The sequence below is a fragment of the Rhopalosiphum maidis genome, chromosome 3, assembly GCF_003676215.2.
Source record: "Rhopalosiphum maidis isolate BTI-1 chromosome 3, ASM367621v3, whole genome shotgun sequence".
Taxonomy (NCBI): Eukaryota; Metazoa; Arthropoda; class Insecta; order Hemiptera; family Aphididae; genus Rhopalosiphum; species Rhopalosiphum maidis.
In genome coordinates this window covers 22,828,738-22,844,296 of record NC_040879.1, presented here as the reverse complement: position 1 = coordinate 22,844,296, position 15,559 = coordinate 22,828,738, and the positions used below count along the sequence as shown (strand labels likewise).

General features: G+C 21.8%; 1 long non-coding RNA gene across 1 annotated transcript; it reads left to right on the top strand.

Annotated features, from left to right (window-relative positions):
• The first annotated feature begins 1,330 nt into the window (after positions 1-1,330).
• LOC113558846 lies at positions 1,331-5,821 on the top strand. Its single transcript, XR_003405716.1, has 4 exons — positions 1,331-1,467; positions 2,871-3,006; positions 3,231-3,387; positions 5,438-5,821. It is a non-coding gene; the product is annotated as an uncharacterized LOC113558846 (long non-coding RNA).
• Positions 5,822-15,559: the final 9,738 nt, after the last annotated feature.

Sequence of the window (15,559 nt, the reverse complement as noted above, 5' to 3'; positions counted from 1 at the left end):
CGGTTTATCGAGAAATCAATAACATGAAATATACACATAGAGGTAACAGTTAACGGAGGACAAAGAAAATAACATCCGACCAAGGATACTGAATTCAATGTATATAAACGTAACTTGAATTTAGAATAGAGTCTTTCTAAATCATTAAAAATAATGTTAAAATGTTTTACACTTATTCAGAATGAGACATCAGTAGCGATTAACTGCAAGGCATGGGCCATGAATCGTGGCTATAGATATATCTTAGGATAAACCATCAAATTCCATTAAAAGTAATGAATAATTGTAATTTTAAAATTTTAAACAATGCAATATGATTTACTTTAAATTTTATAAATGAGTTATTCAAATTTCAAAAATATAAGAACAATTAGGTACAAAAAGAAAAACTTAAAAGGAATCTTAAATTATATTTTCAAACTATTTGAAAAAGAAACAAACATTTTAAATGTCTGCTTATGATAAATGAATATTGCCTAACAAATAAAATTTAAACTCCAAACGCCTATAAAAATTAAAAATATGACTGTATTTTTTATAAATTTGTACAATTAATAGTAGCCCGTTATAACAATTTATGCGGAACTTTAAATTGTAATTTTCACATTTTTTACGAGAGAAACAAATATGTTATCAATATAAATCAATCTTGGGTTAGGTAAAAATTTAAAATAAGTTATAATATTTATAAGCTATTTAGTCACAATTTTGAAGTATTATTTTACCTACTTAATTAATTCTTAATTAATAGGTACTTACTTAGTTGTTATATTATTTAACTTTAAATATTTATTAATTAGGTACTAAAATGTTACACTATTCGTCTACTCCTAATAATGATTTTATTGGGCCTTTGTTCTTTGTAATGATTGTGGACTTGGACTTTCTCCTTAAACCATACGGCATACTTTGAGCAAGTATTCCCACTAATCACTATCTATATATTAAATAATCGTACAAGGTTACAACACTATTTTAGTCCCTACATTGTTCTGCTCAGTAACGCAACCAAGGGGGGTGTTTTAGTTGTCTGAATAGTGAACACCCCCCTTGAAAAGATTTTACGCTACAGGTTTTGCTATGTGCCTATGAAAATGGTATTTTACAACGATTATATTTTTTTTTTTTGACAATTAATTATTCTTCGTTATTGTCATTGATTATCAATATTTTTTCTTTTATAAAATAATAATACCTAGTAATAATAACATATGGTCATGAACATGTTCATGCATATAGTATACATTATAGTGATTATACAACACTTTCTTGTGTCATTCTAAATTTCAACTGATAAGACGTATTAAAATAATGATAAAAAATTAGACAACAGTCTGAACAGTCTGAATGGGTACAATAATATTCATTATAATAAAACTGTATTTATAATTCATATAATATCTAAATTATTTTCTTAGAAAATCGAGACAAAGGAATCGTCACTTTGAAAATTAAAAACTTATTATGGTAAGTTGTTAAATAATTTTTTTTCTTTAAACAAGCACTTAATTATTATTGTGAAAAACTCGATCATTAATCCTTAGATTAAAATCAAGTAGGTACCTAGTACATAACTTTCAACTTATTAAATTAACTATATATATATTGCTTCGACATCATAAGCGTGTCATACTCATGTACGACCTGAAAAATTTAACAGCACGTAATGTATATATGTGATCAATACTCAATAATTTTGATGTTTCTTTTAATACAAATTTTTATCTACTTAATTATTATTTTTTGTTCTCATAATAAAGTAATGATAATGATTTTTTAAATTTAAAACTCTTCATCCCCACTTGGTTTCACATTTATATATTAAGCTTGTGCACAACCTGCAGATTACGAAAAAAGTCTAGATACACCTATGTCAAGAACATAGGTATTAGGTACTTATTAACTTTATATTGTTATTTGTTTTTAAAGAACTTATTCTAAGTTATAAACTGTATGAATAGTATAGGAAGGCATCTAAAACAAAAAAAAAAAAAGTTAAGTCAGTAAACACTTATCAGTATTTCCTTTAACAATAGTTTAAATCATTAAATTTGTTATAGACCAAATTATATTGTTAAAATAATCAAATAGTTTACTTTAAAGGTTTCAATTTATTTAAAGTTGTTTATCTAGTGTATCACACATACTAATTTCTTAATCAGTACTTGTCTTGTTCCAGTATCATTCTAATACTAGTGTTTTCTATTACACTCAAAATTTTGTTGTCAGCTCTCATTAGTATACTCTTTCTTACCATCATTGTTCTCATCTGTGTCAGTGTTGGAAAATACTACCATAATTAGTCAACAATATGTTCCAATTGGATAATATACTTTGTCTATCATCTTAAGTTTATTATCTTTTCTTATTAATTATTTTATAAACTTTTCATACACATTATTTTGAGAATGTTATTAGTTATTAGTTATTATTGATTATTTATATTTAATCATACTTATGTCAATAAATTTATCATTCTAATTTACCAAAAAAAGTTCTTAACATAATTAAACTTTAAATTGGAAATTGTAATTATTAATTTATTTTTTTATTATTTATCTATTACTGCAAAAATTAAGTATTTAATCATTTTTAGGATTTCTGGTATTTTTATTCATTAATTTATCTATAGTTAATAATTATATAGCATAAAAGTTATGCCCAATTATATAGCATAAAAGTTATGCCCAATTATATAGCATAAAAGTTATGCCAAATAGCCCAATCAATGCACAATTAACATTTGAAGTATGTTATAAACATGATTTCAAAAATATACATATCTCATTGTTTAAATATTTAATTTTGTTGTTTTGATTATTGTAGTTATATTATATTATTTTATTAATTTTGATTAATTATATTTATAGATGAACAATCCATGTTGGATATGAATTTAATGGCATGAATGTACTCTGTGTAATTTATAACGGAATTAAACCTATTGATGGTCAATAAATTAATAATTTTGGATGACAAGTGGAAAATTATTACAACACAAAATCTGTAAGTAAAACCCTTATAGCGTGCTACCAAATTTAACTATATATAATATCTTTGTTATAAAGGTCAGCAAACAGTTATGTATAGATATTGTATAAAGAATAAATAATTCATTAAAATGTATGTCATTACAAAAGAGTTTATGTCAAATTCTTTAAAAATCAATTTTTGAATAGTTTTGAAAAGATCATGAATTACTAAAGTAATGAAGATTTCCCTATTTACAGGTACTTGTCAATAGCACATACTGAGAGAATTTTCCAGCAGAAAACTATTTATATATTTTAGCATCTGAAAAATGGACAGTCAAAGCAGCTGGTATTCAATTTACAAATGTACAGAACTAAATGAACATAGATCATATAAATAGTAGTTTTTGACTAGGTATAATATGATTTTGATCAGAAACATATAATTTTAAAATTGATTATTTTTATGCAAATTAATGTATACGGCGTAATTACTAATAAATGTTTAAACCCATTAAATCCAAATATTTCTACTATTAATGGGTTATTTTTAAATCGACTGAAAAAGTAATTTTGACAGTAAATTAAGTTAATCAAAAATATTATTTTAACTTTTTAACTTCACTTCTACTTTTTAACTAGTTAATATCCTTCATTATAAGTAATAAGTTATTAAAAATATCTATAAATATTTTATTAAAATATTGTGCCATCAACTATAGCTTAATAATTAATAAACTTTAAAATTTTACAATAAATTCTAGCTTAGAAACTATAAAACTTACCAATTTATTAAATGTAATTATTTGTTTAATTTTTGTAAATATATTAAATTGCCCAATTTTTTCTTAGTCTTAAGAATAAACAATTGTAAAAATTAAAAACAAATTAAATTAATTTTTAAAAATTTGTAAAAAATAAATAATAAAGTAAAGAGTAAATGTAATTCGTAAATTTCATTTAAATTTAAAATAGTCAATTTTTTGATTTTGGAAATAATTTTTAGTTTAAAAAAATATTTTAGAACAAATTTTATCCAGCACACAGACAAAAAATAAATAACACATATTACGATAACATTATGTGTTATTGTTGTAAATTATTATTTTTGTTAAATATTATTGGTTTTTAAATAATGTTAATATGTACTTAAAATTTTGATGGCTCGCAAATAATTTTCAGATTCCTAATGTAGCCCTTCAAAAATATTAATTGGTGACCCTTGTTTTATATTATATTAGTGGTTTAATTTTAATATTGTAAATTATATTATAATTTGTTTATTTTAGTTATAAACTAGTTATATATAAATTACTTATCCTATGTCAATATAATATATTTTTAGTGAATCTAGATCAAAATATTTAAACCAAAATATTCATAGAAATTTAAAAATTTAGAAAAACATTTTTATAAATAAACAAAAACATCTTAAAATATCTATAAACCTTAATAATATAACTATATTTTCTAACCAAAATTAGTTCAAATATTAAATTATAAAATTGCAAGCATAGAAAAATTTTTTTTGAATAAAAAGACTAATTGTAACAAGATTTTGTTTGTATATTTGTATGTTTCATGTTTGGTAACTTTGTATTCTTCTAAGACAAAATCTCTCTCCAATCCGCCTCCGAGTTGAACTTTTAATTTTTATTGAAAGCTATAATAATAAAAATAGTAAAAAATACAACCTAAAATGCAGCAGACTATACTAAAGTTACACAGCGTGAACTGTATATCATTAGATCACGATAGATAAAAAAATTAAAAAAAGATGAATTAAAACATCCATCTTTATGAAGAATAAAATGATAGAAGTTGCAAATTTTTTTTATAAAATAATTCATGTCATTGAATTATTTTACATTTTAACATATTTTATTTTGTATTATTTGATAAAAATAATAACTAATGTTTGTGAAGTATACTTTGTGATATTATTGCTATTCATTTATTTTACTATTAGTAATACAGTATATCCTGGTTGAATTAATTTTATTAGAAAATAAAATGTTTAAAAATTTGAATATTTTGTCCATGGATATTTTGACCAATTACTATTTTTTTGATAAAAACTAATTGTTTTAATAATTAATAAGTATTTTGCTTTGAATTTTCTATTTTATGACTAATATAATATAATATTTAAAACTTATATCTTACAATGATAATAAAAATAAAATAAAACAAACAACAATGTTTGTGTTTTAATAAACAATTTAAATTATTTCGTCCGTGATGTTAATTTTAATATTTTGTTTATGTTAACTATTTTAATAGGCATAGAACTCGCGTTATTTAGTAATAAATTATTATATTAGTAAATAACTTTTAAATATTTATATAAGTGTTTACTAACTTTATACTTATTCAAATAATTTAAGATTTTTATGTATATTTGTAAAAATCTTAAATATATACATACTTTTATTTTAAAAATAAATTATATTAAAATTTTTTAGATGTCTTATGGTCATTTGTTGAGAGAAACCAGTATTGTGCCAAATCTGTGGTGAATCTTTAACAGAAAAACAGCTTGTATACTGCCGAAACTAAGAAAAACTAAATTCCATATAACCTATATAAACTCACAAAAAAGCAAGTTAAAGCTGTTTATTATGAATAAAAAAAATAGTTTTAATAATAAAGTTTATTAATATTTAAGTAAAAAGTAATGCATTATAAAAGTGAATATAATGATTCTTACGGGATATATATATCAGGATAATACACATTTTTTTTATTACTATAATTTTTAAGAAAATTTAAAAATATATTTTAAAATCATGTTATAATAAATTATTATCAATATACAATATATTTCTTAGATTAACTGAAAGTACTTAAATCAAAGTTTATCCATCAATAACTAATTTAAGATTGTTGCTAATAAAATATTTTATTTCTTTTTAATACAGTATTATAATGTATAATAACAATATTTAAAAATTCTAATAATTTATTAAAAGTGGAAATTTTATAATCGTAGTTTAGTCTAAACAATTGTCATCTTTATTTTCAATTTTATAATAAATCTAACAAATTTAGTAACCATATGTTTAATTTTTGTACCTAAACATATTATGTACTAATTTATATTATTTTTATTTTCATTGCAATTTTTGTATTCCAAAGATCATAATTATGTTCTAATTCTAAACAATTTAATCATTAATTGCAAATATTGTATTAGGTGTAATTATTATGTATAATGTTTTATAGATGCAAAACAGTTTACATAATATTTAATAATTTGTTAAAATAAGAGACTAATAAATATACACTCATTTTAGTTGCATTTAATATTTAAACGATTATCACAAATTATAAATATATTTTATATTAAAAGTATATAATACCATATATATTTTATAAAAATTAACTTTTAAGAACTTAAAAATATTTTGTTTGTATTTATTTTTAGGTTATTATAAATTATTATTATTCATTACCTATAGTAATAATTATAATCAATAACACTTATAATTATAAAAAATTAACTTGAACATTTTATTTTAGGTTTTTAACAGTGTAAAATCCATGTATATTCCAACAATATTTGTTTTTTTTTAATCACATTTGATAAGTTCTCCAAAAGTTAATGTAATTATTGTCAATTATAAATTAAAAATTGGATACAAAAGCTACTTTGTGATATCTACTAAAAAAAACAACCATTAAAGTTGCCAATTTAATCAGAAAAACTAAATTTGCTTTAATTAATTTTGCTAATAATCATTAATAAATCTATGTAATCTTGAAAATTGTTCCTAAAGTAATATACTTTTTGTTTTTGAAATATGAATTGTACAAATTGAATGTGATTTTTTTTTTAATTTAAAATGTGCAATTAAACTCTTATTTAATTTAATTTTTTGTATATTATAATATTAATCGAATTAAAAAAACTATTATAAATTTAATATAAATATTATTATATTATTCATTTTTCAATACCTATTTATTTTAATAGTATCATTTATAACTATAATACCGTGGTATAATTAATGGGTATTTATTAAAATTGATATTTTTCATGTTGTGAATAATATGTTGATAATCTTAATTTATTAACTTGTAAATAAGTTAACTATTATTGCATTACTATATTTGTGTTATTTTTGTTTTTATTTGTAAAATCTATTCCAAACTTTAAATATTAGTATAATATTTATATAGTGTTACCTATAGATTACTACTTATAGTTATTATAAATAACTGCTTGTTTACATCTTGCATTCATTTTTTTTTTAATTTACTATAACAATCACCTGTTTCCGGTTTAAAAAAAAATCTAATTTTATGTCTTTTTAAGAGTATAGGCCCTACACTGTAGGATGTTTGTAAGACTACTCCAATTAGGCTAGGGAATCATATCAATCATAAAAGAACATCGCCCTATTTTTTAAAACAATAATACTTTTTACTATTATTACTATGGTCTGTTATTGGAAAAATTTGGCAGCCCTATTTTAAAACTTAAATGTTTCCCCCGAATTAAGTGAACTGTAGAAAGTATAAAACTATTAACATCTACAATTAGCTATGAATAAAATTAATACCTTATTTTACTTATTTTTTTTTAATATGTGTAACAGTAATATATCAACATATTAATACAAAAAAATAAATCTAACAGTGATAATTTGCCTAATTGATGAATAAGCAAAATAATATTAAAATATATCCTTTACAAAATATGGAAAATATATCTGAACATTCTAAATCAAAAGTTAGCGCATCTAATAAAAATTTAGTATTTACCTACTTTAGATATTTTATCAAGAAAAAAAATGAAAGTATAAAATTGTATTATTGTATAAAAACAAATTTTAAAAATTTATTTATTTTTCATACTATTGAAAAAAGCTTATGAAAATGTTTATTTTAATCTCAAATAATGTATAAAAAAAAAAATTAATAATTGTATTTTAATTTAATTGTTGTTATTATTATTAATTTGATTAAACAATAAATATTAATAAATTTTGAAAATGATTTAAAAGGATGCAACATTCAAATCATGACGATAAAGTTTGTTAAACGTATAATATTGTCAATTCTCATTCATCAGAACCTATTTTGTGTTAATATTAAAGTACATTAACCTATAATCAAACCTACAAAGTGAGTAGTGGCCTAAATAATATTCTTAATTCTTATTATTAAATTGTATTATAGGTAAGTTCACGCTAAAATTAAAACTAACAACACAAAATTGGTTCTACTGAAAGTAAATTGACCATGTTGTATATTAGTAGGACAAAGAAAACACAATGTATATATAGCTATGGTGCATTTATTAAAAGATAAAGTGTTAACAAGATAAACACAACAGAACTATGAAATACAAAATAGCTTAGAATAATAAAAATAAAAAATGAAAATTTTTGATTTCATTAAAATTTGTTAATCAAAAACATATTATTATTTGGGAATTGAAACAGTTTTTAAGCAATTTTGGTTGATTTACATACCTATTTAGTTTTCAGCATACCATTAACTTGTGTAACTTAGCAAGTATACAGTATATATGTTATTCTTAATAATTATTTTAAAATGTTGCGCAGTAGGTATTTACTTAATAATATAGTAAGACTAACACTTAAAGTGTAGTAAGTTTATGAAATTTGATAAATTTTAGATATTGGCTGATAATTAGGTATTATAATCTAAATAAATTGTATTGATTTTTTCATTTTAAACGTTATATCAAACAGAATATATTTGTTTACATTATATTTTTTCAATTTTTTTTTTATTATCTAAATAATGGTACTGATTTATTTAAATTATTCATTATTACTATTTATTAATACATTATAATTTAGCAATATTTGCACTAATACACCTTTTCTCAAACATTTTATATGGAATAAGATTTTTGTAACAATAAACTAAATTTAAACTAAATATCATGATCAACTAAACCAAACAATTTAAAATAAAAAAGATCAATTATAAATATCTAATTGGTACATATTTTTCATATACCTATAATATATAAAATAAACTATTTAACATTTTGGCTTACTCATTTTTTTACAGTTGGTGGCGGATTATTGTAATTTCTTTTTTTAATATTATATACACCACCTCTAGTTTTTTTTCTTCCCCAAATCAATTTCTTTTTGCTTTGTTTTTAAACTGCTGATTTTTGATGATTTGTTATGGTTTAAACGTTTTACATTTTTTTCCATAATATCCATACCACAGTGAGATTAGCTTAATAAACAAGAAATAAAACAAATTCAACTAAAATTGTATTAATAAATTATGAAAACTTACAAATATTTTGTATAATATCTACTGTTAAAATGAATGTTTTTTCTTCCAGTGCTCAGTTGACCTGAAATTGTAAAACAAATGAATTCACAGGCCACAGTGCTTAAATAATTTTAAATGTATCTTTTATTTCACTGATGTACCTAAATTGAATAGATTTCCTGTTTTATTAAAAGGGTATACTTTGGCTCCCCTATTTTTTTCAGAGTCTTATTGGCCTTGATTAAAATTTGGCCCATGGCCCTACGGTTACGAGTAAAAATTAAAATATATTATTAATTGTTATGAATACTATATAATGTGTAGGTGGTAAGTATAAAATATAAATGTATTATATAATATTATGTTACTTTACTTTACGGGATTTCTAGGAGTTTGCATTTTTTTAAATAATCTTTAAAAACATAGCTAAGTAATATAAAAATTTGTTTCATACCAATACGAGTTCATATTTAAAATGTATAATTGCGTATTTTGCATACTTGACCATTTTTCATTTATAATTGCATATTTGACCATTTTTAATTTTATAAGTGCATATTTGACAATAATTTATGTAAATGGGTAAAATAATGGATCTAATAAACTTTGTAGAATTAATTAATTTGTACAACCGTGCTGAAGAAAATAATGATATATTATATAAATAATATATTAGAGACATGCAAAATCCAATTAATTTTTATGCCGATAAAGAATGGTAAGTGAAATAATTTTCAATAGAAATTACCATATGTGGACGTCATGTATTTTATTTTTATTTTTGCCTAAGTACCCTAAGTTAAAACAAAAATATTCCAAAGCGTAATATTATCATGTGAGTGAATTTATGATAATAAATAAAAATTAAATAATAACGTATTATAAATAAAATAATATATTTTTTTAATATTCATTTTTTACAATTTAATTTGTTAAACACATTTTATTAATATTAAAATATTGAATATTCATAGTATAAAAAAAAATGTGCAGAGTATAATCAAGTGCCTACCTTAACTACTACATGAGCACGCTTATGAGTAGCATATATAATATATTATAGTATAATACCCAAGAAATAATTAAAATGCATTTATACATACCGATTATTCTTAGCTATGAACATAGTTCTACCTATATTAATTAAAATATTTCCACCAAATTATAATTCATAATTTCATGCATCTTATCAAAATAAGAATTATTTTTGCTTAAAACTTCTAAAAGTATGACTTAAGCCTGTTTATGAATACTTATGATTAAGCATTTAAGCATTACTTTTTAAAGTAAAAGATAAAAATAGGCTTAGGAATTGATTATAAATACGGCCCTTTAGATTCTGAGCAAAGCGATGAATGTATTGAATTTATAAATAATAATAATATGTTTTTTATGTGTATACACATTATACAATTAAACAAAATATAATATGTAGTAGAAAAAATTCTTTGGTCTTTAATATTTAAAAAAAATATCTCCCGAAAAACGAAAATAAATATGAATTTTTTTAGAAAAATCAATAAAATTAAATTAAAAACCTTTGAAATCAAGAGGCGCAAAGTTTTGAAAATATCATGGGAGCTCACTATTTTATAAATACATACAGTTTTACCTAAATAATTAGTACCTATGTATTAAACATTACTATAATCGTTAAACAATTACTAAAATATAGTTATTTGTTGTTTTGTATGTTATAACATTTTAATAGTATTAGCAATTTTAATTTTAGGGGGATGAGCTTCACCTAATCGAGCTCATGGGGGCTGCAACTCCCGAGCCCTCTTGTACTCGGTGCCCCTGTTTAAAATAATTTAGTAACTTATTTTTTTCAAATATCTTTAATTAAATAATCTTAAATTATAAATAATATTTAGTATTTTAAATTTAACATATTAAATATCGTATGTATTTGTATCAGCCTTATTTTATAAATAATTTAAATTTTTACTCAATTTTTTCGATGTCAATTCAATTTTTATGCTACACTAGTTGTCTACAAATTGTATTTATTTATGTTGTTATAATTCAAAACAAATAACTGTAGTCTGTAGATGCATGGCATTTTTACCAAATGATAATATTATTATTTTCTATATGATATAACTTTCAACAATTTTTGATTCACTTTGAGTTATTTATAAACATTTGTCATTTTTATTATTTTTTCCTATAGAACTAAACAAGTGCACATATAATTTATTTTTATATTTTGTTTACCTTCATAATATAATAATTTCGTATGAGTATATTGTAATTTAATAATATTTTTTTTTCAGTTTTTGTTCGATTAATTTATCATATCATACAACAACCCTATAAAAATCGGGTAACACTCATTAAGTCATAATATTAACTTACTCCAAATGAAGCTTATCAGCTTAAGCTTAATAAGAATTCTAAATAAACTAAATACTGAAGAAACTGCATTTCTGTTTATATTCTGCGATCAAATAATAATTTCGAAATCAACACTTATTTTATTAGAGACTCGAAATTTGCTGAGGTCTTAACTTGTAATAAACTAATAAAAAACAAATTGTAACCAAACGAATTTTTTAAATTAACGAAGATGCCGTCAGTTGAAGTACGAAAGTATTTTAAAGTACTTTCCCAAGTACCTACTTAAGTATGTAAAATGTAAAAATAACTTTTTTTTTATTAATATTTAATACATAAACATTGTATTTTCAATATAAACATTTCTACATATGTCTTATTTTAATTTTTACTGAGCAAAAGAAAAACTGCGATTAAACGAACATTCAATAGATTTGTTATCGTATCATTTATAATAGTATACATTATAATATAATTATGCAATAACTAATAAGTAATTACGAATGGTATAATTGGTAAGTTTATTTCAACATTAAATAATAAGAGTAACGAGATTATTTATTATATATGTACTTACCAAATTTTCTCTTTCTGATTTACTTCCTCAATTTATTTACTATAATATAACTACAGTTATCTAAAGTAATTTAATTCAATTTATTTTATAATAATACAAAAAAATCTAATACAGTCAATGGGAGTTGTCCGATTTGCATATTATATAATTAATGCCTAAACCTATGCGGGAACCGCCCTGCGCGTGTGCCTAATTATGTAATAAAACGATTTTTTTCCAGTAATTCTACAGTTATATTCACAATTGGATAAGTTTAACAAGTCAATTTATTTTCAATAAAAATACGTGTTTAGGTATTAAATACCAATAAAATATTTTTAAATGCCAACAATTTTTAGTAATGCGTGCCTATCTACATCTTTAAAACTTATTTATTACACGAGATATAAATAATATATATCAATATTAAAAGGTAAGTTTTATTTTATCAAATTATTTTTTCTAATATTCTGTAACTTGTAAAATAAATACCCCATTAACTAAAAATTATAACCAATGATACATATATAATCTAAACATTATATTAATTTTACATTCATCTACTATCCTGCATAGACATTGTCACTTGTCGTACCCATATAGTATTATATTGTCTCTTGTGTACGTCTAATTATTTAACTAAGTAACACATAATATAGTAAATTTTACATTCAGAAGAATTCATTTTACTGTTATTTTTAACATTGTAAAGAATTTATTGAACTATTACCAAATTTAAAAGTAAGAATATTATTCTAAGCCCCACATAGGTTTCTTACTGTACGTTTTAAAATGCTCATGTGAAAAATATGAGAAGATATACGAGTGCAAGTATTCTTTAAAAGACCGACAAAAAAAATACAGACGAAAAGTTCTATGACAACAAGTTGAATGGAATACAATATCGGTAATAAAATCCAATATTTATTTTTATTATTATGTACCTAATACGCAATTACAATTATTTTTTAGTTAACACTTAACATTAATACTTAATTAATATTTTACTAGTCTAAAAATGTTTTTATAGGTACTGAATACTCATCATATTTAGGTTTAAAATATAAACACATTTTATTCTGATATAATTAAAAACAAAAATTTTCATTTAAAGAGTAATATCGTTGATTTCAACCTCAATTATTCCGTCCTCCCTTAAATTCAATGCATTATTATTTTTTGATTTAAACAAAAATTCCAACGTTTCAACAAACAAATAATATGTTTATTTTTATGCTTGGACAGTAAAGGCATAATCAATTTAATAAAATTTATAAAATAATATTTAAGTGGTCTGTAGTATAGACAATATGGTAAACATAAATTGCTATACATTTTAACTAATTTTGAATTCAGATAAAATTTTACTTATAAACATATAGTTTTATTAATATTAACAATTACACAATAATAATTTTATTCTATAGAATTCTATAGTAAATATTAAATAATAATTTATACTACAATTTTATATTTTATATAAGTATATTAAGTAATATATTTGTAATATGACTATACCTATTATATGTTATGTGTTTTTAGTGTTTTTACAATTTAATAATTTATATAATAATAACATTAATAATCAATAAATGTTTAAAAATATTTAAAAAAAAAATATTATATTTACTTCTGGGCGTCTTGTAAGATTATTTTGCTATTGGTTTCTTTTATTCATTTTCACAAGTATAGTATTTGACGTTAAAAAAATCAGTTGTGAAATAAAATTTAAAAAATAGTTCTATAGTAGAATCCTTTATTAAAATTGTTATCTTTTTAAATAATTTTAATTTTTTGTGTGCTGCAGTGTACTAGTGTACTGTGTCCGACGTTCGTATTATTACTTTAAAAGTTCAGATTATCTAAGACAATCACCTATTCATTTTTGTATAAAAAAATAATTAACCTTATCTATAACCTATCTAACCTAATCTTTAATATGATTTTGACATAAAATAAAACGAATAACGATAAATGTTATCTTATTTTAAATTATTGCTTTAACGAATATGTAGATACAATTATTCATAAGAAGATGCTAAAATCTGCATGCGTTGTCTCTCTCTCTATCCTACGAACGCATAATATAGCAAATAAAACGTTCTGAAGAATTCATTAAACTATTTTATATTTACAACGAATTCACCTATTATAAATGCTCATAATTCGCTTCAAAATAAAAATATTAAAAAAAACCTATATAGTTCACTAGACAATATTCATATATTTTAATTTGATAATACTGCAGATTAGGTAAATTCACTGTAAACATAAAATAGTTAAATGGATTCTTCAGAACGTACAATTTACTATGTCATACATTTATAAGACGAGTATAAGGCTTACACGGGTGTATACTTTTATTTATCACTTATTACAACAAGATACAATAATAAAATACAGTATATAAAATTAATACCTATAATGTAATGTATATAATAACATTATAGGTACCTAAACTGACAATACTGTTTTCAGATATTACAAAAATAAAATTATTTTTAAATTAAACAACACATTAAACTAATACCTATTAACTGGTAATTTTGACATGTGTCATCGTAACGAATGTTAACGTATTTAATGTAGGAAGGAAAGTCCTAACACTGTCGGAGTTTCCATGTATTATACTCATTACAGGTAAGAAAATAAAACTGGTGGAGTTTACAATCGCCTATATAATTATATTCATATTCAATATATTATTATCGCACTGCAAGTATAGTAAAGTTATACACTTATATAGTTATATTATACCTAGCGGCTAACATTGAGTTTATAATATAAATAGACTAAAATTAAGTAATTATACATGCTAAATAGTAAATTCTAATGTAATACTCGTAATTAAAAAATTATTGGAAGATAAATATAAATTTTTTATACTATTTGTACATCGTTGAATGGTAATTTAAAAAAGTAAGTCATTTAGTAAGTCAGACTTATGTGTAATTGTACATACTTGGCGAAGAATTTAGCATACATAATATACCTAAAATCTAATATTTTGTTTCACCGTGTATACATAGATAACTTTGTTTATTATTTTATGTCTTATTAGTTATTATGTATAGGTTTGTATTATAATATAGTATATACCTATTCGGCTATTCCTATCTATTCGTTCATTCGCGGGGCATATCAGGTCAATATTTCGGTTTGAACTTTTTTCGTAGGAGTAGGACTTAATAATTTGGGGTGGGGAGTGGCAGAATATTGTGTGTGTATGTCGGTAGAAATAATACAATATTATACCTATAGTGTGATGTCATTTCGAAACAACTTTAAGCCGAGGTATGGAGTCGTCTGAGTGTGTGTGTAACGTGTGCACGGTTTTGATGGTATATGTATATGGTGAAACCAATAATATTAAGTATTAACTTATATTATATATATATATACATACTATAAATATATATGT